This window comes from Pezoporus flaviventris, unplaced genomic scaffold, assembly GCF_033815535.1.
Source record: "Pezoporus flaviventris isolate CSIRO_AGI_PZ_B2104156 unplaced genomic scaffold, CSIRO_AGI_Pfla_v1 ptg000097l, whole genome shotgun sequence".
NCBI classification, from domain to species: Eukaryota; Metazoa; Chordata; class Aves; order Psittaciformes; family Psittacidae; genus Pezoporus; species Pezoporus flaviventris.
The window spans coordinates 7,866,680-7,891,985 of NW_026892645.1; the positions used below are offsets into that span (position 1 = coordinate 7,866,680).

A 25,306-nucleotide genomic window follows, 5' to 3' on the forward strand; every position below is an offset into this window, starting at 1 on the left:
TCAGCAAATTCTTCCTGACAAAATCTTTAAGAGTTGACAAGAGTAATATACTGAAAATTAGTTTAGAAGTGTTTCAAGTTTCAAAAAATCAATCAAAATCAAATTAAGTTCTGAAGACGCTGTCTGTAGAGTTTAAGGAAAATAGACATCAGCTGCTGCAACACTGGTTCACGGCCTCAGCTGAACAGGAGACTTATACCTGCTCTGCCACCTCTTCTGGCTTAGGGTGCAGTGCTACAACTGATCACAATGGTTTGCTGATGGCTAACCTGGGGAGCTTGGGTACCAACCACAAGAAACCCAGTGTAAGTAACCCACAACATGGCCCTTCCTCCATTTGAAGGCTATGCCTTAACCATTAAACCATAAACTGGAAGTTAGATAAAGAGAATCCTCATAATTCCTTTCAAGATTTCTTTACCCCAGTGACAGATAGGGAAAAAAAAATTGAGGCTCATAAAGATCATCATCAAGGAGGAAGAACAGTTTACAAATGAAATCTATTGCAAAAGCTGGCAGAACCAAGCATGGGCTAACCAAAACAAGGGCAGAGTTGAAGTCCGTTAAGTATTGCTCATGAACTTTGCTTCCTTCTTGGCTGTGTAATCTCAAATAAGCAAAGCTTATACTGGCCCCATGTCCCACAGGAGCCTGGGACTCACTGTCTTGCTGAGAATATGTGAAAACTGCATAAGTTTGTCCTGTTTGTGAGGGATCCGAGCCTTTCTGGGTAAGCAGAGTGCATGGCTTGCTTGGCTACCCTGTCTTATTTGCCCTTCATCCATACGGTACCCTGACCACATCTTGGCCCAGCAGATCTAAGAGCTACTGACCTACAAATCCTCAGCCATCTGTCTTGTAACTTAGCCTCAGCCCAGCTCTTCTGGCTTGCTGCTTCAGCACTCATTTGCAGTGAATGGGCTTGCTTCAGGTTTCTAATTATGTCTTTCTTAATTATATTCCTCCTTGGGGTCCTAAAGGCCCTGGAAATTTCCCCCCACTTTGTTTTTTCCCATAACTGTGAGTCAACAGTTCAATTATAGTCTCTTTATACAGGCATGAGAATTTGTTTCTTGGGCAAAGTTCCTTGATAAGATGCTATGCTACATAAATGTCTCTAGCAAAACACATTTCACAGTGAATTTATCTGTGCACAACTTCTCCGCCTTATAACACCTTATCATTCCAAGCCGTCTCAAGGCACTTTCCAAAAGGTGTGCAATAATAATACTTCACAGTTATACACAGCCTTTCATGGAAATAGCTCAGTGCTGTATGGAGAGAAGCACACAGCTCCATCAAACACCTGGGAGTGCAGAGGTAAGGGATGTGGAAGGGAATGGCCTAAATGGATTAGGGAAATATAGGGCTGATAATGGAGTCCAGGACCCCACAGAAACCCTGTCCTTTGCTCCTAAGATGCTTCTCACAACTTTGTTTCCTATCACATGAGTCTTGGGAACAAGCCACTCTGTGGAGAGGAGATGCAGCCCTGTCCTCTGGTCATGGGATCTGTGCCTGTCCCATTTACCCTACACCCAGCACTTGCATATTACACAAGGAATAAAACACTCCAAAACTGCAAGTGGTACAAGGTTTGGAACATGCTTTGTGTCTGTTCCTAAAATGAAGATGTCTGTGCTCAGCTGAGGATCCTGGCTTGGACCAGAGCTGGTAAAGACCCTGTTTTCTCTGTGGGACTGAGATCTGAATACTTTTGTGGTCTCTGTAGGACTGGGATTTCCTTGGAGAACCAGCCAGAAGCACAGAGCAGAGAGGTCTCTTTTCCTCTTCAGAGGAGCTTTCATGAATGCTTTTAATTCTTTAGCAGTGACCCTAAATCTTGGACCACAAATGTTCTTTAAACTTCATCGTTGCCTGAGCTCTTGCACTTCACTTTGAAATCATTCCACCTTCTTCCACCTTTCTGCTGAAAGCTTTTCCTTTTCCTGATGCTTTCCCTTGTCTGTTTGAGACTGAGCTGCTGTTAGAAACCAGTTAAATGAAAGCCATCATCTGGGGGACACCATGCAGCTGGATTTCTGATGGGCTGCTTGATTTGGTGTTGAGCCATGATGCTCCAGGCTCCATCCGAAGCATCTTCTATTCCCAGAGACTGGGATTGGAGTGATGTTAGGGCAATTCCTTGTCTTCAAAGAAGCACCTACTCCACTCCCCATGGGGTATGGCCAGTGCTGCTACTGTCCTCCATCACTGTGAGCAGGTGCCCACATACCTCCTGTGTTGGTTCCCCCTCTGGCTGGATGACAAGTGCCTGAAAAGCAGCAGAGCCATGAATAACAATGAGAATTTGCCTCCTCAGGGGTGAACTTCCAGCCAAATAATCAGTCTCCTTCCAATATGTGATGGGAACCAGGCCAACAGCAATGCACTGGGGTCCTGGTTATTTTTAAGGGTGCCTGATGCCTACTCAGCAAGCTCCTAAATAACTGACCTTTCAAAGGCACAGCAGCCTGAATGCCTATCCCCTCTTTAATCCAGATCCAAGCCCTGACATTGACCATTCCCTCCCCAGCCACGCATCCCCTTAGAGCTCGCCTTGCTCTGAGCTGCCACATCTCCCATCAGCCTCATGTCCTTGGTTCAGCCCTGCCCGTCACCTTCCTCCACATTTTATCATGTTCAGCAACCTCTCCTCTCTCTCCTCCCTCCCAGCCCAGCGTATATCATCACAAAATCACTTTGGCACCTTCACTGTCAGCAAGCGGCTGTTTATCTGCTATATCAATGGAGAGATCTTTAAAGCCAGGCTTGGAAAACAGCTCTTCTTTTTATTTGATGGAGGATCATCTGAAAAGAGGATGAGAAGCGGCGAGAATATGTTTTCCTTGTACAGATCAATGTGACTTTAACCTTCCTCCACAGCAGGGCCTGCCTGCCCACCTCCTTAGCTCACGTATTTGTCCTTCCTGCCCTCTTTGCTCACTCTTCCTGCATCTTGGAGTTTCCAGCACTCCCAGCACATGGACCTCTCAGTCCTACATGCATCAGGGCAGCATTTCTGTTTGTCAGAGCTGGTGCACTCAGCTCAGGGAAAGGTTTCCTGGTCAATCAAATCAGGCTCAGTCACCCCACAGATTTCAGATCCTTTCCATCTATCTCCTCTTTCCACTCTCCTTCACAGCCCCCATGCTGTACGTTATACAGAACTCCACTTCCAGCTGTTGGGAATCACTAAACATGTTTTCCAGCTCTCCCTTTTCTTCTCCATTTCTGGGGAAGGAGCAATAGTGTCCTTCTCTCATGCACCCTTCACCTCCACTGGTGGCAGATTTACTCCTGCCTGGCTTCCTGGCATCTGCTGCAGCCACAGCCATGAACAGGGGCTCCAGCATCTTTTGGTCCCATTCTCACTGTGCTGCATTCCCAGTGGGGTCAGAAGTAGAGAGGGAAGTTGTTTAGGTCCTATGGAGCAGCTCTGAAGACCCAAGGTCAATCTGTCCTGAACAGCTTTGATAACAGATCAATATCATTTTATACATGGGGAAACTGAGGAACCACTTAGCGCTAGGACCAAGACATGAGCAGGAGGTCCCTTTTTCCTGGGTTATATACATTAGGGATGTCTCTGCTAAAGGCAGGGGAAAGCTGAGTCCTTTCTCAGATCAAAATCCAGCAGCAAACCCCATACTGCTATTCATACCCAGACAGAGAAGCACTTCTTGCCTCTCAGATGGAGATAGGAGGTGGGGAGACAGGTTGTTACTATAATAGCAGTAAAGACGCCCACCACTGTGCTAAATGATGTATTTATATGTACGTAGGTAATGAGACACTGTTCCTGTTCCCAAAGCACTGACAGCCTGAAGGAGAAATGCATGCGCCTTCTCCAAGGTCACTGAGTAGCAGGGACTACTAGTTTTAGGCAGTGCTCTGTCCCTCTCCGCCTCCTCCCTCCAGATGTAATGTGCTTAGCCACCTCTGGAGCCCCCTCCTTAGCTAATCCAGGCTCAGAGGGCTGACACTTACTCAGGCCAAAAGACAGGAATGTGAGCAGTATATAGACAATCCGGTCCTTCATCCTCATCCTGCAAGAAAGGAGCTGCAAAAGCATCGCTGCAAAGTTAAAGAAGGAGCAAGAGGGAACCCAAGAGCTGAAGAGCAGTTTAAAATCTCACATTAAAGTAAGAAATAACAAAAATAGAGTCGATGTGTTCTATCCACATCCATCCAAACATCAGGTGCTGACAGAGATTAGATGCTTTTGCAGATAAAAGCAGGTAATAGGGACTTACAAGATAAAGATAATAAAAACAGAATAAAGGGGGAGGCAAAGCCAGAGGTGAAATGGAGGTGAAAGGACAGACAACAGAAGGGATAGCAGCAGATCAGACTGACAGATCCATCACCGGGGCTGTGGGGGAACAGGATTTTGGACCCATAAGCTGAGCAGAGACACTTGCTGCCCTGTGGGGACATGCCCTGGCACCCACAGCCACTGGCACTGGGGGCTTGTGCTTCTGGGCTTCTCACCCATGCTGCTCCAGCATGGGATGCACATGGCATCCCCAGCAAAGCTAGGACTGCTGCTGCTCTGATAACTAATGTGAACAAGCATCACTGTTTCTGGGCAGTCACCCTTCCCAGTTGGCCCAGCATGATGCCCACACTGGAGCTGCTGTAAGCAAAGGATGCCAAAAGCAGCCAGGGAGGCAGAAGTGCTTGGGCTGTAGCTATTTAGCAGAGAGATTTCCATCTCCCCATCACTGAGAAATGGCAATCAGTCAGGGGTGTTATTCGGCACTGACTGCAGCAGTTTCATCAAGGATGAACGTGGCCTTATAACTTGAGTGTGATCTAAAGACCTCCCGCTATCCTCCAACCCCATCCTGCTCCTGCCTGTATCCTTGCTCTTTAGAGCCCCAGCACCTTCTGTGCGGAATGAACACTGCTCGCCTGCACCACCAGGCACTGTACAACAGCTTTGAGTCTCAGAAGCTGTGATTAGTGCCTAAGGGCAGCTAAAATGCCTGAGGGAATTTGCTGTAAGGTAGGAGCACGGGCAGCAGGTGATGCCGCAGGGTTGCTGCCCCTCAGAGAGACCAGCATCTGTTTGTTTGAGATGCTCTGTTGAAAGCCTTAACAGTGTTTTAGGCTGTCCATGGTGATGAATCCCACCCTCTGTCCCATCCTGTGCCAAGGGGGACTCTGCAGGAATGGGCTGAGCTTTGCTTTCCTCCGCAGAGGGGATCCGGATGCTCTTACTTTGTTAAAACCCCATGTCCACAACTAGAGGCTTGGAAACGAGGTTTCAGCTTGTCATTGCCTGCAAGACCTGCCTCCCCATGCGAAGAAAGGACAAGGACACTTGGCTGCTCCCCAGAGATCACTGTGCTTCAGTTTCTTAGCATTTCATACAGTAGCTTGTCTGGATTTTATGTTCTGAAAACTGCTGCTGTAACTGTGAGTCTTACACTGGAGGCTGTGTTTGCATATTTCTGTACCACTTTTTGAGATGCATTGGTAAAGAGTTTGCTTCTTTAGACATATATAAAAACTATATATATAGATATCAAAACTTGGATGTTCGCAGCATCCAAGAACACTGTGTCCCAACCCAAGGGCTGGCGCTCCCACATGAACTCCTCCAAATAGAAATGGGGAAGAGGGAAAGAAAGGAAGAGCAAACCCTCAACAGAATCCTCATGCTGCTCACCTCCCACCTCCAAAGCTACCAGGACTCAGGACCTCTGCAAACTCTGCATTAGAGGTGGCCCAGATCTGTAACAAACAGGATCTCAGCCTCCTCGCTGCATGTGATGCACCAGCAGAGGAGATTCATCTCACTGCCATTAATTATACTTTGTGAGAGGAAGGGGCAGGCTCAGGTTGGCTGTTTTTCTCTGTTTCAAATGCCTGTCACCTGCATGGGATGCAGAAACTTGGCAGCATCCTACAAGCTGGGTAATAAACCCCAGGCTTTCAGCACAGCCTATAGGGAATGGTCCCAATGGGGATGCAATGGCTTAACTCTTTGATTACCCAACTGCTGGCTGCTCTTCCTGGCCTGCTATCACTTAACTCACCTCAATTTTCCTTCTACACCATGTATCCTTGAAGTCCCCATTGAAGGATTCAGCATTGAGCTTAAACTGTCTGTGACTGCCTTGAAAAGCTTCAGTACCAGGCACAGAGACACCATCTCCCCCTTGGACTTGGTGCGTACTCAGGGAACCCAGCACCTCATTCTGCTTCTCCTGCACAATGCAGGATCAGGCTGGAAGCCCTTGGCACTCATCATGCCCATCATTCCACCTGTATGCAGGCACAACTGCTGGGGAGTCTGGTCTGTCCCTAATAGAGAAATATCCCTCATAGAGAAATATCCACCTCTTTCTATGATCTACCTTCTGTCTGAGTAGCCTGATAATTCCCAAATCTACCATTCTTCCTCATAAACGTGGAGTCCTCCTCATTGACAGCCTCCTTCTTGACAACTTAATATCAGGGGCTTTGAAGAAGATATTGAAAACCTGGAAAGATCCTGAAAACCTGGAGTCTCTCAGCAAGCTGAACGGTGTGCCAGCAGCCACAGTGGAGAAAACAGCTTTCAGAGGAGATTTAAAACCCGGTCCTGGTCATTCAGGGCTTGTGAATCTTCCTTTGTGGCCTTAAGAAGCTGAGGTTGATGTCTATACCCCCAGTAAGGTTTCTAACTTCCTTTACTACCTTTTTGGTGGCAAGGTGGGCCCAGCAATTTGGATTTGAAGGGTGCTACACTAAATGTCCTTTGCCTGATGCTTAGTTCCCACCGTGACCTAGAAGTGGTAACAGTGGTACTTTAGCTGCCATCCCTCACATAAGCTAGTGCATAATATGGATGGAAAAGCATCACTGAACCTCTGCCAGAGAACTTGGGGATTTTACCTTACAAGGGTAAAGAGAGGAGGAAGGAAAGGGGATGGTAGTGGCCACCTGGGGAGTAAAGGAGGAAATCTATAGGTGTACAAACTGAGTAGAGGCTATAGCTACAAATGCAGCGTGTTCATAGGCTCCTTGGCACAGCCCAGCCCCTGCAGCAGCAGCAGGAGGGTACAGAAGCAGGACCCCAAACCCCATCACAAGCAAACCTGCTTTCTCTCTCCTTTAAGCAGTCAACTCCCAATGCTCTGAAGCTGACTCTGTGCAGAGGCGACTTTCCCTCTTTTCTCCCCACCACTTGTTACAGGAAAAACCCACACCTGAGGGATTCAGGATCCTTGCTCTAGAGCTGGAGTCACAAGCAAAAGGATGAAAGAGAGACAAAAAGACTTCAAGGATTGCCATTAACCATCCCAAACCTATCAAGTGGTCAACACCATTGCAACTCCGCCTGGTCCCAGTGCACAAGCTGGAGCCAGTGTCCAGATTTTAAATGCCTTTCCCTTTCCTGTGCTCACATGGAGGTTTCTCTTTAGCTGGGAAAGACAGAGACCATCGGCACGTGCAGCATTTGACAGGAGACCCGGGTTATTGATTCACAGCTCTATTTCCCTGAACTTTTCTGGAGGAAAATGGGGCTGCTTTGCATAAGGCAGGCATATGTTACAGCTTTGGCACAAGGAGAGCTGGTTGGCATTTCCTTGCCAGACTTTTCCCACCCTCCTCTGATACCATCTGCCTCTGTGAAACACTGAAACTCCCATCTGTCAATTTGACTGTAAACACACAATTATCCAGGCTGTTGGGAGGGAAGGCAGCACGGCCAAACCTCTGCCATCCCTGGGAAGGGATGCACTGGGCTGTGTGTCCTTCCCAGTGTCCCACCAGGCAGCATGGTGGAAGGAGCCTTCTTGTTTTCACTCTCCTCTCAGGGTGAGTGAGCTGTTGATGCCACCAACCGCTCCATTCATGCCCTGGGCGTCTAAGAGCAGGATGCAAACCTGGAGCTCAACCAGGGGCTGGTGGGGAACTCCAGCCATTTGCAGCACCCAGGTCATTGCAGCCAAGTTGTGCTGTTTCCACCTTCTTCCTTTTTTACCATGTCACACCAGGGAGGACAACCTGCGCACAGTCACCTATAGCCCCTGCCCATATTTGTGCTATACAGAATGTCATCCATGCAAACATCCCGGTGACAGCATCCACCCCAAAAGCAAGGCCAGCACTGGGGAAAAAACCTTCTCTTGCCAGTTCATGTCAGCAGCATGTTTGCGGCCAACTCTGCCTCTCCCTTGCCTCTGGGTTTCATCACAGCAGTGCCCAGATCCTTCAAGCTCGGATGCCAGAATTACAAGGGGTTTTTGCTTCATTCCCGCTTGGAATCTCCCTCTTTGTGGCTGGAGGCAGCTTTCTCTGACCACAGCATACAGCAAAGTGCTGAGAGCTGCCCATGGCATGCGCTGAGCCCTGTCAGCCCAGCCATCAGCAGTCAGATCTCCTCACTGGTGCTGAGTTACTCTCAACCCTTCCAGGGGTAACAATGCTGAAAGTAGGGTGAGGAAGCAAAGTGTAAAGACTGAGGGGAAGAGAGGAAGCTGCAGATAACCACGGGGTGGGGGCTGAACTGGGTAGCTGGGAGGTGGGTATGGTTTGTTTTATTAAACATTGGTCCCTGTGTGGTGTCTCCAGCCCAGAAACCTGTTTCATTTAGCTGGGAAGAGGGAGGGGGCCGTGGGGTGGCGGAGGAGCTGGCAGATGGCATGTGTTCCCAGAGATAACACGGGGCTAGTTCAGAGGTTACTAATTGGGTTTCTGCTTGCCTTTCATATTCAATGTGAATCAAAATGAGAACATGTGGTTCAACACACACACACACACACACATCGGCCTCCTTCCCGGAGGATGCTGCCCTCAGCCCTGTTCCCCCGCCTGCTCCCTGCACGTCCTCACACAGAAAACCTGAATCACGGAGGTGTTTACCGTCCATTCACAAGCCAAAGAGAAAGGGAGAGGGGGGAAATAGCAAGGAAGCAAAGAAGCAATTATTACATTCCTCACTCAGGGCAGCCCCTCAGCCTGTCTGCACACACAAGGCTATAAGCAAGAGGCTGCTTCATGCAGCCAGCATGGGAATGCCACAGCACTGGCAAGTGAGGTGGCAGCAAGGCTGGCTTGCAGTAAAGAGCACTCTGTAAGCAGGATGCCAAACTGATGGGTCCTGCCCCACATCTCCCTTTGGTGGCTGTCCCCAAGCTCATCCTCTTGTTGCTTGGGTTCCCATTATGGTGTGGAGCAAGCTTCAAGGGCAACACCTAAGGATGGTGTAAAGCTGTAAAAGGGAATCCAACCATGGCACATTTGGGCAAAGCGCATAGAATCATAGAATGGTTTGGGTTGGAAGACCTTAAAGGTCTTCCTTCCCCCTGTCCTGGGGTTGGAACATGACCATGTTGATCTCAATGTCCATCCCCAACCTTCTTCTAGCACAGAGCGACCCCTGATGACTGCTTTGAGGAAAACAAGATCAAAACCTTTAAGGGAGCAATACGCTAGTATGTCTCAAGACTTGATCCAACCTTGGGCTAGGCAGAAGGGTTCACACCCAGTGAATGCAACTGTTATCCTAGTAGCACTATGGGGCAACACATCACCTTTCCTTACTGTGAGGGTGATGAGCTGCTGGCACAGGGTGCCCAAAGAAGTCCTAAATGCTCCATCCCTGGCACTGTTCAAGGCCAAGTTGGACAGAGCCTTGGGTGACATGGTCTAGTGTGAGGTGTCCCTGCCCATGGCAGGAGGTTGGAACTGGATGACCTTAGGGTCCTTTCCAACCCAAACTCTTCTATGACTCTATGATTCTGCTTTTCCTGCAGCCTCCTCAGTCTGTGGGGTCTCACATCCATTTTGTGCTGAGATGCAATCTCACAGTTAGAGAGAATCAGGAATAGCAAGCAGGAAGTGCGCACGCGATCTTGGAAAGGGGGAGGAGGATGGAAGTTGACTAGGAAAAACATAATACTCCTTAAAAAGGCAAAGAAGAAAAAAAAACCCTATTTCAAAGGATTTTGCAAATATTGCTTTTTCTCCCCTCCCTCATTTTCTGACAAGCTGCAATCAGCATTCAATATTGTCGCTCAGTGCCCGATTTCACAGGGGATAGGTATCCACAGAGCTCTTTAAATGAAATAAATAAATACATCTGGCCATGTGTGGCAGGGGCTTAGCTGGGAGCTGAGCTCTTCTGAAAATCTGGTCAATCACGGTGACATTGATTTCAGGACAATTACTCCTGATTTACACTGGTGTAAATGAATGGAGTGGCATTAAACTGCTGACTGGGGAGTCCATACGCAGGCAGAGCTCATCAGAAAGCCGAGCTCCCATTCTAAGAAAGATTGAGATCAGCTTCCCCATCCAAATCAGGACAAAAATGGTCTATTTTCCTTAAAATGGAACAGAAAGAAGGAGGGGAAAAAAAAGCCACTTGGGTTCAATAAAGACTTCGGTTTTGAATGCTTGGCATTTATCAGTTTGCCTCTTCAGAATGTTATTCCTATATAACAAAAGTAGGTAAGCCAACTTTTCCTAGTGTCATAATGAATCTAGCGGTTTGAGTTTTCTTTTTGCTCAACTAATACCTAATTGGGGCCAAGGAGGACTGAAATCCTGGGCTTTTACCAAACAATCAAACCTGCTCCTCGCTTCTTTTTCCCTCCTGTTCCAGGCTGTCAGTGAGGTTTCTGAGCTCATTCCCATGGGCATTTCCCTTTGCAAGCACAGTACTGCACCATCACCCTGGCATAAGCAGCTTTGAAAGATGCACCTTTAGCAGGGTGGAAAGATGGAGAAGCAGGCTGAGGAAAAGGAGAAATACCAGGAACCTTTAAAAGCCACTTTTTTAGGGTTAAAATGTCTTCTCAAATGGAGGAACTGCTGTTGTAGAATTGGGGAGGAGAGGAGAGAAAGGAAGTGATTAGTTTATGGGGAAGGAGAGGAGGGGAAGAGGCTAAAGCTCTCTGAGAGGCCTTCCCCTAGTTTTTAAACTACTTTTTACCTGGATATATGCCCCGCACATAAATCACTGTTGCTCAGGATAAATGGAAGCCCGTAAGTGCCACAAACACTAATGACAACATTCATCAAACACTGAACCGCTCCATATTGCACCGGTCTCCAGGATGCCTGCGGACATACGGACCGAGCTCACTCCAGCAGCCCCTGCTCCTCCTGCACCCCTCCACTCGCTGGCAGCAGGCAATGAGCCTCAGCCTCACCACAGCCAGCAAAAGCAGGAGCAGTTGTGCACCATCTCCTTAAAAAAAACCCAAAGCACACAGAATAGCTCCCCACTGATGGAGACATGGAGCCCCATCACTCAGCACTTTCCCATCCCATTGCTCCTGGGCAAGTTGCACTCCCAATCCCCAAAACCGGGTCTCCAGCACACAAAACCAATCAACCGCCCATCAAAAGTCACCAAGATGGGGTATATTCTTTGAAGCCATCAAGTTACCATCCTCCATGAGGTAGCTGCTTGCTGGTAATCCTGCTCTCTTGCAAAGTGAAATGCATTAGCTTAATTGACAAGGAAAGCTGGGAAGGTGGCTAGAGCTGCTCTGTAGTGGCAATGGGCTAAAATGAGGCAGAGTCAGCTCAGTCAGCTGGCTGATGGGAATTGAGTCACACATTTAGCTTCTCGGTACTGAAGTGCCTCCCAAGGGATAAGGCAGTTTAGCAAAATAGTTTTCCTAACTCCGAATCATCACTGGGGCTCTGAAGGGGCATTTAGAGTCCTATAGATCCAATTCAGCCCAACCCCCAGCAGTAATGATTTAAAACAAGGAAGGGAGAAAAGGGATTGCCATGGGTAGGGGAAGTTTCCTGCATTAAGTGGTGTTTGTATAACAAGTCTGAAGGGAAACACTAAGTCCACGGGTCCAACATTTCACAGCACAGCCTGAATCATCAAGTAGGTCAGTCTGTAATTGCTTTTATTTATTGAGAAATGTATTAAACTGAGCTTTTTCTGCAGACATGTTTCAGGTTTAAGACTGAATGTTCTCGAAGTGGAATTACAGCTCAAACCTCAGCAGAAACTTTTTAGGATAAGGGCAGCTAGGTAATATCCACAGCATGATTCACAGCAGGAATCTAAACTGGGTCTCTCTCACATCCCTGACTGAGCTGATTTCTTGCTAGGCCAAACTCTTTCCCTCTGAAAACTCTGAAAGAGCAAGTTCTTATTTGTAAGAATTAAAATGAGCAGCAAGGCCTTCTCATTTCCTGGCTTTGAGCTTTAAGAACAAGGTGTTCAAGTGATTTCCTCCATTCCTTAATTTAGTTAAGTAAACCGCATGACTTGGGTTCAATTGAAACACAGAGCGTATGGCTACTTCCACAAATGACATGTTTCCACTAGAAAAGAGGGGGGAAAGTACAACTGAGATGACGTCCTATGGAAAGAGATGGGGATTTTGTTTGCTTGTTCACTTGTTTCCTTAAAAGCTACCAGAAAGTTAATTTTGTGCTTGAGCTAAAGCAACTGCATCTCAAAATGTTTATTATAGTCATCTTGCTGCTTTCCCATGGGCATGGAGGGAGGGATATCAGTCTAGACTGAGGGGGAATGTGGCTTTCCCCTAGTGAAAATCAGCATTAGTTTTGGACAGTGCTCTGAATCCCTCAAAATATTCATGAACAGGAACATTAACTCAAATGGAAATAAATAAAAGTTTATTGAAATAAGTAACTGCAAATAGAAATGGCTGGTTTAAGCCCTCTGCAGCAATTATGGAGGAGACATTCATTTCCTAGCTTTTATATGCAACTAAAAAAGATGCTTTAATGTAATTTTGTAATTTATTTACTCAGGGAAATCCCAGCTTAGATGCAGCATCTGTTTTCTTTATCCTCCTCCCTCCAAACCTCAGCGCAGAAGACCTTTCTTGTGTCTTACCCAGTTTCCAGTTATAACCTTGAAGAAAGGCAGACAATGCTTCTAAGGTGATGGTGATAGCCAAAATCACCACTGAATATACAAGACCACCATTGCTGAGGTTACTTTAATGCCATCTCTTCAAATGATATTGTCTTTAGAGCTTACAAGCATAGGAAGGGATTATAAAGGGGATGGTGTGTGATGGCCAGAGGCACTACCTGTGTTTAAGGAAAGCAGGATGGGGTGGGATACCCCACTGGGGTCAGGATCTTTTGGAGATTCAAAAGGGAGGAAAACAATGTGGGATGGTGGGACAAGGTCAGGAATTAAGGGCCACCTTTTGCCAAGCGTTGGGCAGAGATCCCATCTGTCCAGGGGAGATTTCAGCTTCAACAGGCAGGGAGGAGCAAGAGGAAACAAAGGCATGGGGAAATGCTAAAGGCTCATCCAGGACGATGCACATCACTAGCAGAGTTTGAAAAGTGGCCAAAAATCCTATTGCAGCAGCAAATTCAGCTTCCACTTGGCGAGGAGCTATAACAGCCATGTATTGCCTTGGGACCAGACACCAAACCTCAATCTCCAGAGCACGGTCAGTGGGGAATGCTGGATCCTGCTCTCATAGGCTGATGCCTGGGCTGTGCTGCTTTTCCAAGCCCGAGATTTGGGTTTACAAAGAGGAGTTCTTGTGATACATGTCCTCTTTCATCAGAACTGCTGCTCAGGGAGGAGTTAGAGAAGTAAGAGATGCAGCATAAGAGTTCTCCAGGTCTGAGCCCAGCTGCACTGCACAGATAGTCTTTAAATATATATGTAGGTGCCTACCGTGTGCCTTCATCTTATTAGAGTGAGCCAAGTCAAGCTGAGTTCTCGAGACAGTTAATTTCCTAATTCCCTCATTTCATGGGGAATTTCATGCATAGAAAAGCAAAGAATTAGTGGTATGAGTGTGCTTTGCAGGTATGAGACCAAATGAGATCTGGATGGAAGACACCTTCTTCCATGAAAAATGTCAAGTTATTTTTAGATTTCTAAGGGGAAAAAAAACTTTCATTCCTTCATCCTGGAAGGTCAAAGATTTTATTAAAAAGTCAGGAAAATAAATTCTTAGGAAAAAGAATGTTTTTGTGGTTCTGCTTCTAGAAGAGTTTAATAACTTTTTAGCTACATTCTATTCCTGAGTTCCCTGTTCAGGGCCTGGAGTCTGTGTCCCCACTGTTTGCAAAGGGCAATGCCTCCAAAGGGCACTGATTTGCTGGTTGCTTATTGAGTCTGTCCCAACAGACGCACCCAAGCTGACTTTGTAGATACTGAGGAAGAGTGAATACTACAAATGTTAAGGTATAGATAGGATAGTAGAACACCAGGTTGGAATGGACCTCAGGGATCATCTGGTCCAACCTTTCTTGGCAAATCATGACCTAGACTAGACAGCCTAGCATCCAGATGAATCTTAAAATAGGGAATCCACCACAGTGGCTGATTGTTCTCTTTGTAAACACTCTCCATCTAGATCTCCTCCCAGTGCTCATGATGCTCAAGCCCCAGAGACTGCATCCAGTTGGGTGGGAATGTTCTCTTCTCCCTGCCTCTCGCTCCAGCCACAGACCTGCCCTTCTCCCAGCTACCAGATGTTTGCATAGAATCATGGAATAGTTTGGGTTGGAAGGGACCTTCAAGGGTCATCCAGTCCAAACACCAGCAATGAGCAGGGACACCTTCAACTAGATCACGTTGCTCAGAACCACATCCAGCCTGGGCTTGAATGTGTCCATATTTACTCCAAGCATCCCTTTGTCTTATTTCTTATATCTTATTGAAGGGATTCACCAGGGGAAAGCCAGAGATGTTCCATGGGGAGCATGACCCAAGCAGGAGCCATCCTTGTCCCCCTGCTGGGCAGCCTGCAGAAGGAGCAGGGGAGAGATGACAAATGGGGACAAGGGAGGCGACACTCTGTGTGTGTGTCAGCTCACATTTGTTTCATTGGGAGCTGAGGAGAAGAAGAATTGAGAGGAAGGGAAAAAATACATCAGTGGGAGGAAAAAAGCCCAGATAATACCAAAGTGAATGCAAGTGACTGAGAGGGCACACACGGGAGAGAGACAGCACTTCTGAACAGCGTGGACTCTAATCTCGTTACTGACTTCAGCTCAGGAGGCTGATATACCCCTGAGGACAGGTTGACATTTTGATGCTCCTAGTTAGGGAAAACATGAACTGGGAGAAGCTGCATTAACAAGCAAATAAATTTATGGTCGCCTGGCACCAAAATGAATCTCGCAGTTTGTCGGCGGCGTTTGCTCCCTGATATATGAACAGGGTGAGCTTCCAGCTAAGCATCCCTCCCTTCTCCCCCTTGGAGCCAGTGCTTGGTGGCAAGAGAAAGGGAAGGTTTCCACTGCTCCTGCTATAACATATAATGGAATGGAATGGAATAAAACCATCCCAAGGTGAAAACTCAAGCCAGAGAGAAGGTATTTAGCAAAGTGCAACGTACCCATCCAGGGAAGTGTTGTCATCACTGAAACGAGACATCTCTGATTTATAACAAAAGGCAAAGTGCTTGTGGTTTCAAGCAGACATGTGGGGGAATAGCAATAAAAATCTCCCAGCATCTGCACAAAGCTGATGCTTGGAGGAGCATCCCAGGATGCAGGAGTGAGGAGAAGAATCCAGGGATGCAGCATGAGGGCTCCTTGAGACCTCGGGAGGGTGACCTGGACTCATCCTGCCTTCATCTTCCAGGCTCACACACCCTCAGGGGGGCTGAGCAGGGTTTGGGTGCTTTGGGGTCTTACAGCGGAGGGGAGCATCTTTCTCTGGGGTAGGAGCATCTTTCAGAGAGGGCCATCAGTGGTCAGGAGAGAGAAGAGCACCGATTTGTTAATCCTTGCTTTGCTGCTGAGGTGGGCTGCTCTCTACAGGGAAAGAAAACTTCAGAGGGTCTCACATCTTTACACAGCAGAGAGGAAAACACAAACCAAAACAGAACAAAAAGCTCTGAAACCTGGACTTTCCCCGCACCCCCTCCAGCAAAGGAAACCTTTAGCTCTGAAAGCTTCCTCCAAGGCACCTTGTGCGGAACAAGGGTGTCAATCACAGGGGTTTGTCTCGCTCTTTTAGGATCCAGATCAAAACTCGCTGAAGACAAAATTCTTTTCACAGACATCGTGTGGTGTTTTTTCCTCATTGCTCTGTTACTTTCCATTTAGGATTATGATTGAATTAAACCTTCCAAGCCCTCCACAAGGGAGACAGGGAGGAACAGCGAGTTCTGAACTGTCTCCTGCACGCTTCAGGGAGAGACACTAGCAGCAATTTAGTGCTATCCATTAGCACAGAGTAAAGCGACTGTGGGGTCTGATTCTCTGCCCACATGCACTGATGCTAAGCGGGTATAACTCCACAGGCTGACTGCAACCCCATGGGCTAAAGGGAGAGTCAGGCCACTCAATCCTCCCTACCTTCATAGGCATCACTAAATTAACCTCTGTTTTCCAACCAAGCTGAAGTGGGGATTTATAGGAATAATAATAATAATGATTAATCATGATTTGCATTTCTTGAACATTTTTCTTCTTGGGAATTCAAATCTCTTTTGAAACTGAAATTAATTATGCCTCATAACCCCCTGCTCAAGATAGGTCAAGGATGTTTAGGGGCTGTTTCTACCCCTGGAAGCAAAGGGAATGTGTGAGCAGCTCAGCCTGTCCTGCAGTGTGGGCTGAGATGAAGGACCCAGCACCAAGCACAGACCACGAGGGGCTCAAGGGAACAGGAAAACATCACAAGCTGAGGCTGGGATGACCCTGAGATTCCCCATCTTACCCCAGCAAAAGAAGCCTTGGACTACAGTTGGAAGGAAACTGTTTCTCTTGTGAGAGATGCATAAAGTAATAATATTATTATTAATAACAACATTTATTTCCAGTGTGGAATATAATGAGACTGTTTTAATTTCCTTGTAACACTTAAGGGAGGGTTATCCATGCTGCCAACCCAGTGTATTGTGATAAAGAGGGGTAGGCTGAGTTGTGAGAGATCCAGATTCATTTCCCCTCCTCTAATTAGGACCAAGGATTTGAAGCAGGTTCTCATGCACCAGGTGAACATCTCCCTCCAGAGCTTCTTGCCTGTTCTGCTCCCTCCTTCTCTCTTCTCCTTTAACACAAATTTAACCCTCGACACAAGAAACCTCTTCCAACAAAAGAAGTCCTTGAATCAGGAAGAGCCCCCCCCCAAGCTTTGGACCTTGGAGCCTGCATTTCGCACCAGAAACACTGAGCCTTTCTCAGCCATTCCTGCTAATCAGGCCCCATGTCACTTACCCTGGAGGAGCTGAAAATACACTACAAGCCTGTAGCTTATTTCAGGAGTGCTCAATTAATTCTGAGGAAGCCTAAAACCAGCAAACCCCTCCCGTTTCCTTGGTCCTGTTGGCTGCGAAGGAGCTTAGGAAAAGCACAGCAATATGAAAACCAAGGCACGCAAGCTAAAAAGTTCTCAGCAGGCTGAGTCACTGCAGGAAGTCATCTTCGTGCCACAGAAGCTCAGCAAACCCCAGCCTCCCTTCTCAGCCCAGATTTGAGCTGCTCCCTCCTCATCCTGCCTCCTCATTTGCAGCTTGCAACACACGAATCCTCGGCAGTTTTAGTTAGTTTGAGTTCATTTTCCCTACTCGGGAAACTCAGGGGATGGGTGACGTGCTCAATTCCGTGTTTCTCAGTATCAAAGCCCTGGTGAGTTCAGCTGGGTCACAGGCTTTTTGAGCAGGAGAAGTACGGAAGAGAAAGCAGAGAAATGAGATTGAGGAGGCAGTTGCAGTCCCAGGGAAGTCCCCATGCAATCAGTGGGGTAGCTGCTGGTGACAGCGTTGAGGTCCCCATCAGCCCTCCCCAGGGAGGCAGCGGTGGCAGCAGCCTCCCTGTGAATTAACGGCATTGTGAGGTGAAAAGCAGAGAATTTGGTGAAAAAGGAATCATAGAATCACATAATTTAAACTGACAGAGGGGAGATTTAGGTGAGATATAAGGAAGAAGCTCTTCCCTGTGAGGGTGCCCAGAGAAGCTGTGGCTGCCCCATCCCCGGCAGTGTTCAAGGCCAGGTTGAACACAGGGGCTTGGAGCAAGCTGCTCTGGTGGAAGGTGTCCCTGTGCATGGCAGGGGTTGGAACTGGATGAGCTTTAAGGTCCCTTCCAACCCAAACCACTCTGTCATTCTATGATGTGCATCCTGCAGGGAATGGTTATTACTGCCCTCAGGCACAAGAAACTTCCTTGATAACATTAAGCTTATGGGTATGAGGGGACGGGACTTCATTTGGTTGATTTTCAAGGTCCTTCATATCTCTTGCCAGCAGCACCAGTGCCTCAAAACTCCTTCAAAGAGCAGCTCCTTGGGAAGGCTCAAACAGCCCCTTTGCAGCCTTATCTGTGTGTCTCAGACCGACTTATTTGCCTAATGGCATCACTGTACCTGCCATGAGACACGCAGTGTACCTAAAGGAAGGAACCAAGGCTGAGCATGGGCTCCTCTAACTCCTTACTTTACACAGCGAAGCCTCAGAGCATCCCCACATCCCCCTTGCACCCATTTGCTCCCCACTTCTCCACTTGATCCAACATTGCTGTCTTCATTGAAATCAATGAAGCCACAGAACTGCCCTGCAGGGTACCCCACAGGTGTGCTGGCTGTTAAAGCATCACTGAGCAGCTGAGAGAATTAAACTATGAATTAATCTATAAGTACATTCACGTTTATATGCGAATATTAACATATAAATATACCTCGATTTAGAAGTTAGACTATAAATCACAATTCATCCTGACCTGAAAAGGACACGTGCCTGCTGCTCTTTCCATCACAAATGAAGATCTGAGCACAGCTGGGTCAAAAGTTGATCCACAGAAGCTTTTTGAGGCAGTTGATGCCCTTCAGTGAATGCAAAGTGGCTGACGGGAGTCTGGCAATCCCACTTACACTGCGATGCTTTGATACAGTTCTACTTTGCCATTTACTTTGGCTTTCTTTTCTGGACTCTTAACACATTAGCGCTTGTAAAAGACTCTAAAAGTCAAGATGGAAGTGTCAGAGCGAGCTTATCAGCTCCTAAAGCCAAAGCAGTTCAGCGCTGCTGATAATCATCCTAAATGCAAATATTTCTCTCCAGATTATTCTGGTTTTATAGAGAAAAATAAAGAAAAACAGAAAAAAAAATTCTATTTTGGAATTAAACAAGCCTTGGGAATTTCACAGGACATAAAATCTGAGTTCAGCTCCGTTCTACTTGCAAATTCCTCGCACGCTGATGTGCAAACTTACCCAAAGCACGAGCCCCAAGTGCCATCCACATCTATTCCTGGGAATATTCTACTCCACACAGAGCCAGTGCTGTGAGGAAAACACTGAGACTTGTGCCAAAGTGCACCCAAGGCTGTATTCCATCCAAAATCCCATTTCTATATTTAGCTGCAGTGCAATCCCTGCGGCAGGGGTCCTGGCAAATTCCCTGCAGCTCTTCTGAAGTTGAAGATTGAACAGTGTGTAACAGCACCAGAAAATAGGGAAAAGGGGGGGAAGGCATTCCCGGGATGCACATAGAAATCCTGTGTGCAGATGCTGCACAGACAAGAGGAAAACAAGGGCAAATAAGGTTTCTGGGGGGTTGGAATGTGCCTGACTCTTTGGAGCTTAATGCTTGTACCGGGAGGTTTTCCTGTTTCAGTAGGACGCTGGCTGACCGCGCAGGGATGGTTTTCCAGAGCTCAGATTTAGCTGGAATAACCCCCAGCAGCGCTGTCCGGCTCAGCACACCGCGCATCTCCTCCGGGATAACGATACCCCGACCTCCCCTGGCCGCGGGGGGACTCGAACCCGGGTACCGAAGAGACCCCGGCGCGGGGACCCGGCTTCCATCGCTCCCGTGGAGCTGGTGCGCCCCCTGCCGTGCACTGCTCACAGCGGGGCCCGAGGGCAGCGCGCTGCGGGCAGCGGCAGCCGGAGCCTCCCCCGGGCCCGGCTGAGTAAAGGGGGGTACCCTGCGGGGAGGGGGATGCAGCTCCTGGGGGGACAGGACAGCATCATGGGCTTTGATTTTATATATATGCATAATTATATATATTATATTTTATATATATAATATCTATATAATGTATGCTTCAACATATATGATATCTATATACTTACATGGATGCAAAGGATTTGCTGGAAACCATGGGATCATAGAATACCAAACTGGTTTGGGCTGGAAGGGATCTTAAAGCTCATCCAGCTCCAACCCCTGCCACGGGCAGGGACACCTTCCACTAGAGCAGCTTGCTCCAAGCCCCTGTGTCCAACCTGGCCTTGAACACTGCCAGGGATGGGGCAGCCACAGCTTCTCTGGGCACCCTGTGCCAGCGCCTCAGCACCCTCACGGGAAGAATTTCTGCCTTAGATCTAACTTAAATCTCCCCTCTTTAGTGCTCACCCTGGGCATCTCACTGCTGTCCCCATGCCTGGGACCCCCCTAGAGACAAACTGGTTTTGTTCTCCCCATTATAAAGATGCAGGAGACCAGGACCAAAACTTCCCAAAGCAGTCACTCCTAGCAAATAACCCTGGAAGTTCCACTGGTTTTGGAGTGACTGTTCCTGAGAACCAGGAACGGACAATGCTGGACACCAAACATCCCTCCGGGAGGACATTTCTCATGTGTTTTCCCAAAGGCCAGCAGCATTTTAGCTGCAGAGGCAAGAAGTCTCTGCTTGTAGCTCATAGATACAATGGGCTCCACCTAAAAGATGCTGGGCAGCTGCGATTCCCATTACCCCACGCACAGCAGATGTGAGCACAAGGGTTGCATGACTGGAAAGAGGAATTTTGTAAGCAAAGTTCTAGGGAGCAGCAAAAAAGGAGTTTGTATCTGGCCAGGGCTCTAAGCAGAAACACGTGGTCCTGGCTATAGGTACCAGAATATTACATGTAGATGGTCAAGGGAGGAGGGATCTTCACCACCACCACTTTTCAGGATCAAGCCCTCACCCACATGCAGCTTCTGGACAAGGTTCCATCAGTTCACTACATGGCTTTGGAAGTTATTTGGTCCTGTTTGGTACAGCATTGACTTGGCAGCTCTGAGAGGCCGGGCAGGACCCTCTGAGAGCAGACATCCCTCCTCTTGGGATGCTGCTGCTTTCCACGGAGGTAGATGTTGGTTTGCAGGACAGATCCTGCAGAGGCTAAAGATTCATTTCAATCCCAAAGTTTGCTTGCAATTTCCTTAGGAAATCACGGGCTGGGGAGAGCTGTATTCCATAAACCCACCTGGAAATATTGCTCTTGAGAAGACAGGGCATTTTGCACTTCATGTTTTGTTTTGAAGGGGAAAACAACCTTAACCCAACCCACCCAGGCTCCACACAACCTCTGTAAAACAGGGGGTAATCAACACTCCTTTATGCGGCAGGCATGTTAGTGAGGCTTCATTAACTCCGAGGCTCAATTAAAGTCTCTAAAAGGCTTTCAGCTGCTTGACCGAAAGGCTGTAGGAAAATTAATGTAGTGCTTTTGTAACTGCACAGCACCAGGATGCAGCGAGATGCTCGCTGGAACAGCGATGGGGATGCTGGTGGCAGAAGAGGGGATGCAAGAGGCACCTTCTCCCACGGCACATGGTGGGCACAAGCTGGGTGCAGCCAGGAGGGAAGAGCTCTGGTTTTAAGCACTGGCTTTTCCTTGCAGCTGCAGGCTGGAAACAGCACACACCGCAGCTGTAAGGGTTGCATCGCTGGGGAGCCTGATGAGACAGCTTGAAGTAGGAAAGGGGGGGTTAATTGCACGTGTGATGGTTGCTAAGAGTCCCCCTGAGCCAAACAGAGCACGGGCAGAGTCACATCCACGTGGAGCAGTGCATGGAGAATCCCCAGCAGTGCAAAGGGACATGGATAAGGGCTACCCCGGGGCTGCGGTGGCAGATTTGCCAGGCTGAGGAGATCTCGGGTGTAAATCTGATGACTTGGAGATAAACTCGGTCCAGTGCAAGGAACTGTTTCAGCACAACAGAAGCTGTCAGGAGCGGGGTTATGTCCCCTCCGTGCCATCGCCCAGCTGGAGCTCTGTTTACACTGCTCTCCGCAAGGAGCACTGCTCACCCCAGCATGTGCTGCTCTTTCCAAAGGTGAGGAGGCAGGAGGAGATGTGGGAGAACAGCAGCATCCCCTTGGGTATTCCCAGGTCAGGCCTGGGAAACCAGCATCCTCACAGCACAGTTATTTCCTCGGTTTCCCCATCGACTGCTTACCCTCAGCATCCATTCGGAGTCTGGTTCCTCTATGTGCAAGTGGAAAGTTTCTTTAATAAAAGGAAAAGTGGGGAATGAGGGAAAGGGAAAGCATGGAGGGAAGTGAAGAAGATGGGCACTGGTGAGACGCTCAGCTCTGAATTCAAGTAGATCCCATCTCTTTTCTCCTGCTCCCAGACAGTCCTGTCTGGAGGCACGCGTTCAGCGTAGGCTCCTCAGGGAACAAAGACAAGAGGCTTATGCAACAGAATAAATGTTTGGTATTCAATAATGCTCTCCATTTGCACACTTTAAGCCTCAGATGCTGCAGGGACAACACTTGCGCCTCAGTCACAGAAGGGAAAACACATTCAGGTATGGGGAGAGCCAGCTAAAGCTCTACAAGGGGCTCACAGCAGAGTCCAGGCTTTTGTTTCTCCAGGCTGTCAAGGTCCCTCTGAATGGTGCCACAACCAACTGCTCTGCCAACCACTCCTTACAGTGTTGTATCGTCTGCATCTTTCCTGAGGTGTTCTCTGTGTCATTGTCATCACTGATGATGTGAAACAAAGGTGGCCCCAGTACCAGCCTCTGGAGCGCGCCACCGGTGACTGACCTCCTTTTAATCATAGAATCATAGAATCCCAGCATGATTTGGGTTGAAGGGACCCTAAACATCATCCAGTGCCAGCCCCTGCCACGGGCAGGGACATCTTCCACTAGAGCAGCTTGCTCCAAGCCCCTGTGTCCAATCTGGCCTTGAACACTGCCACGCATGGGGCAGCCACAGCTTCTCTGGGCACCCTGTGCCAGCGCCTCAGCATCCTCACAGGGAAGAGCTTCTGCCTTATTCCAACCTAAATCTCCCCTCTTTAGTGCTCACCCTGGGCATCTCACTGCTGTCCCCATGCCTGGGACCCCCCCTAGAGACAAACTGGTTTTGTTCTCCCCATTATAAAGATGCCGGAGACCAGGACCAAAACTTCCCAAAGCAGTCACTCCTGGAAGTTCCACTGGTTTTGGAGTGACTGTTCCTGAGAACCAGGAATGGACAATGCTGGACACCAAACATCCCTCCTGGAGGACATTTAAAACCATAGAATCATAGAATAGTTAGTGTTGGAAAGGACCTTAAGATCATCAGTTCCAACCCCCCTGCCATGGGCAGGGACACCTCACACTAAACCATCTCACCCAAGGCTCGGTCCAACCTGGCCTTGAACACTGCCAGGGATGGAGCATTCACAGCTTCCCTGGGCAACCCATTCCAGTGCCTCACCACCCTCACAGTAAAGAACTTCTCCCTTAGATCCAAACTTCCCCTGTTTAAGTTTGAACCCTTTACCCCTTGTCCTATCACTACAGTCCCTAAGGCCAGCAGGATTTTAGTTGCAGAGCCAAGAAGCCTGTGCTTGTAGCTCACAGCTTAAAGCAGCAGCCAGAGCGAGCAGCTCTCGGGACTTCAGCGCTGCCTTAATAGAAGACACTGCAGTAAGGGAAATATTATATTAAATCTCTATATTTATATGTGTAACAAAAGTGGTGTCAGCAAAATCCTACAGCATCAAAGCAAATCGCTTACCTATTTTTAGCTGTGTGATTTAGTCGCACACTCTGAGGAAATAAGGTCAGGTTCTGTGCAGTGTATCCCTTTCTCCCCGTCTCTCGCTATTTTTTCCTGTCCTTATTAAAATTCTCCACCCTGCAGCAGAGCTTTACAACACAGACACTTTGCGAGATCCTTACCATCTGCAGGGTCAAGCTGTGGCACTGTCCCAGTAGGAGTCTGTCCTGCTGTCAACCTGTCTGGATTAGAGGTAACAAAGGCATGAAAGCAGAGCCAGAATTCACATCGCCCTATCTCCACCGGCCAATGCTGCCTGGGGGTCTCTGGTCCCATGGGGAGTCATTGGCAGATGATGCCATCAGGGACCTGGAGCTGTGATAGTGCTGCCTCCTTCTGCAGCCTTCAGCTAGCAAGAAATCACTCCCTGCCTCAGTTTCCCCAGTTCTTATGTTATGCTTTTGGTTTCATGCAATAGCAAAGTGTGAAGTTACAAGCCTTAACAAGCAAAGATTAAGTTTGGGCTCCTCTTAAATGTCATTGAAAGAGCAATTCAAGAAAATAATGGGGAAATTATTCTGTTTCTATGAATATTTAGTTTCCCAGGACCTTTTTCGAGGAATTGTTCTGGCAGATATTTTTCCAACTTAGAGAAACCCCCATAATTTATATATGTAAAAGAGAATGTTCCTGGCAAAACTCCCATAAGGAAACCTCAGTATTTCCTATCCGCACCTCAACATTACCAGCAGTAACAAACAAGTAAGAGGAGTTAATGTAAGAAATTAAATGGCTTTTGTTACCTTCTTTTCAATGAGACTTTATTTGTTCCGTTTCCACTTCAACTGCTACAAAAAGGTCTGGTTTGGGAAGCAATAATCCATTCATCTCATGATGCAGCTGAACTTTGCTCTTCTTGGTCCAGCACACAATAACCTTATTACTGTTCCTTTTATTTTAGTTTGATCATTCACTATCATTTAGAAGTGCAACATTAACTGCTGTCTAATATACATTGTTATTTCACCTGTTGAGTAATGCCTATGATTTATAGGCACTGTCCTATGAGCACAGCTCCTGACCCCTGAAAATTCCTTTGTGCTTTGCCAGTTGCAGTAATACACCCCAAAAAGCTACAATTGGCTCAAAGCCTATTTCTGAACTGTCTGAAACCAACCTGCCTACTAAGGAGGTGTAAAAACCCTTCATCAAATGAGTTTTTCACTCAGTCTGACGTCAAATTAAGTTTGGTTTTTTTTTCATGTTAATAATCTAAAATTAAGAATAATAAAAGGTAACTTTGAATTGAGATGTATTTTAGTATTAGAACTTTCTTTTCCCTGTTTCTGAGAATCTAAATTAAACGACCTTGACCATACAAGCTGTTTTATTTCAGTTCCTTTCACCAAAATGATGACAAGGTGTCAAACAGAAACATGTCAATTATATAAATAATAACTAATAAAATGCCTTCATTGGAAATCTGAATATTACCAACAATCCCTTCGGAAAAGAAGTGCCTCATATAAATGCTCCATCCTTGGCAGTGTTCAAGGTCAGGCTGGATAAAGCCTTGGGCAACATGGTCTAGTAGACTCATCCCTGCCCATGGCAAGGGGTTGGACCAAGATGATCTTAAGGTCCTTTCCAATCCTAACTA

The 25,306-nt window shown here is 47.5% G+C and overlaps 1 long non-coding RNA gene across 1 annotated transcript in view; it reads right to left on the reverse strand.

The window, feature by feature from the left end:
• Positions 1-24,756, reverse strand: part of LOC133281280 (uncharacterized) — a 38,175-nt gene extending 13,419 nt beyond the window's left edge. Inside the window, exon 1 of the long non-coding RNA XR_009747451.1 lies at positions 24,450-24,756. This is a non-coding gene — a long non-coding RNA (uncharacterized LOC133281280). The remainder of the gene's footprint in view (positions 1-24,449) is intronic.
• Positions 24,757-25,306: the final 550 nt, after the last annotated feature.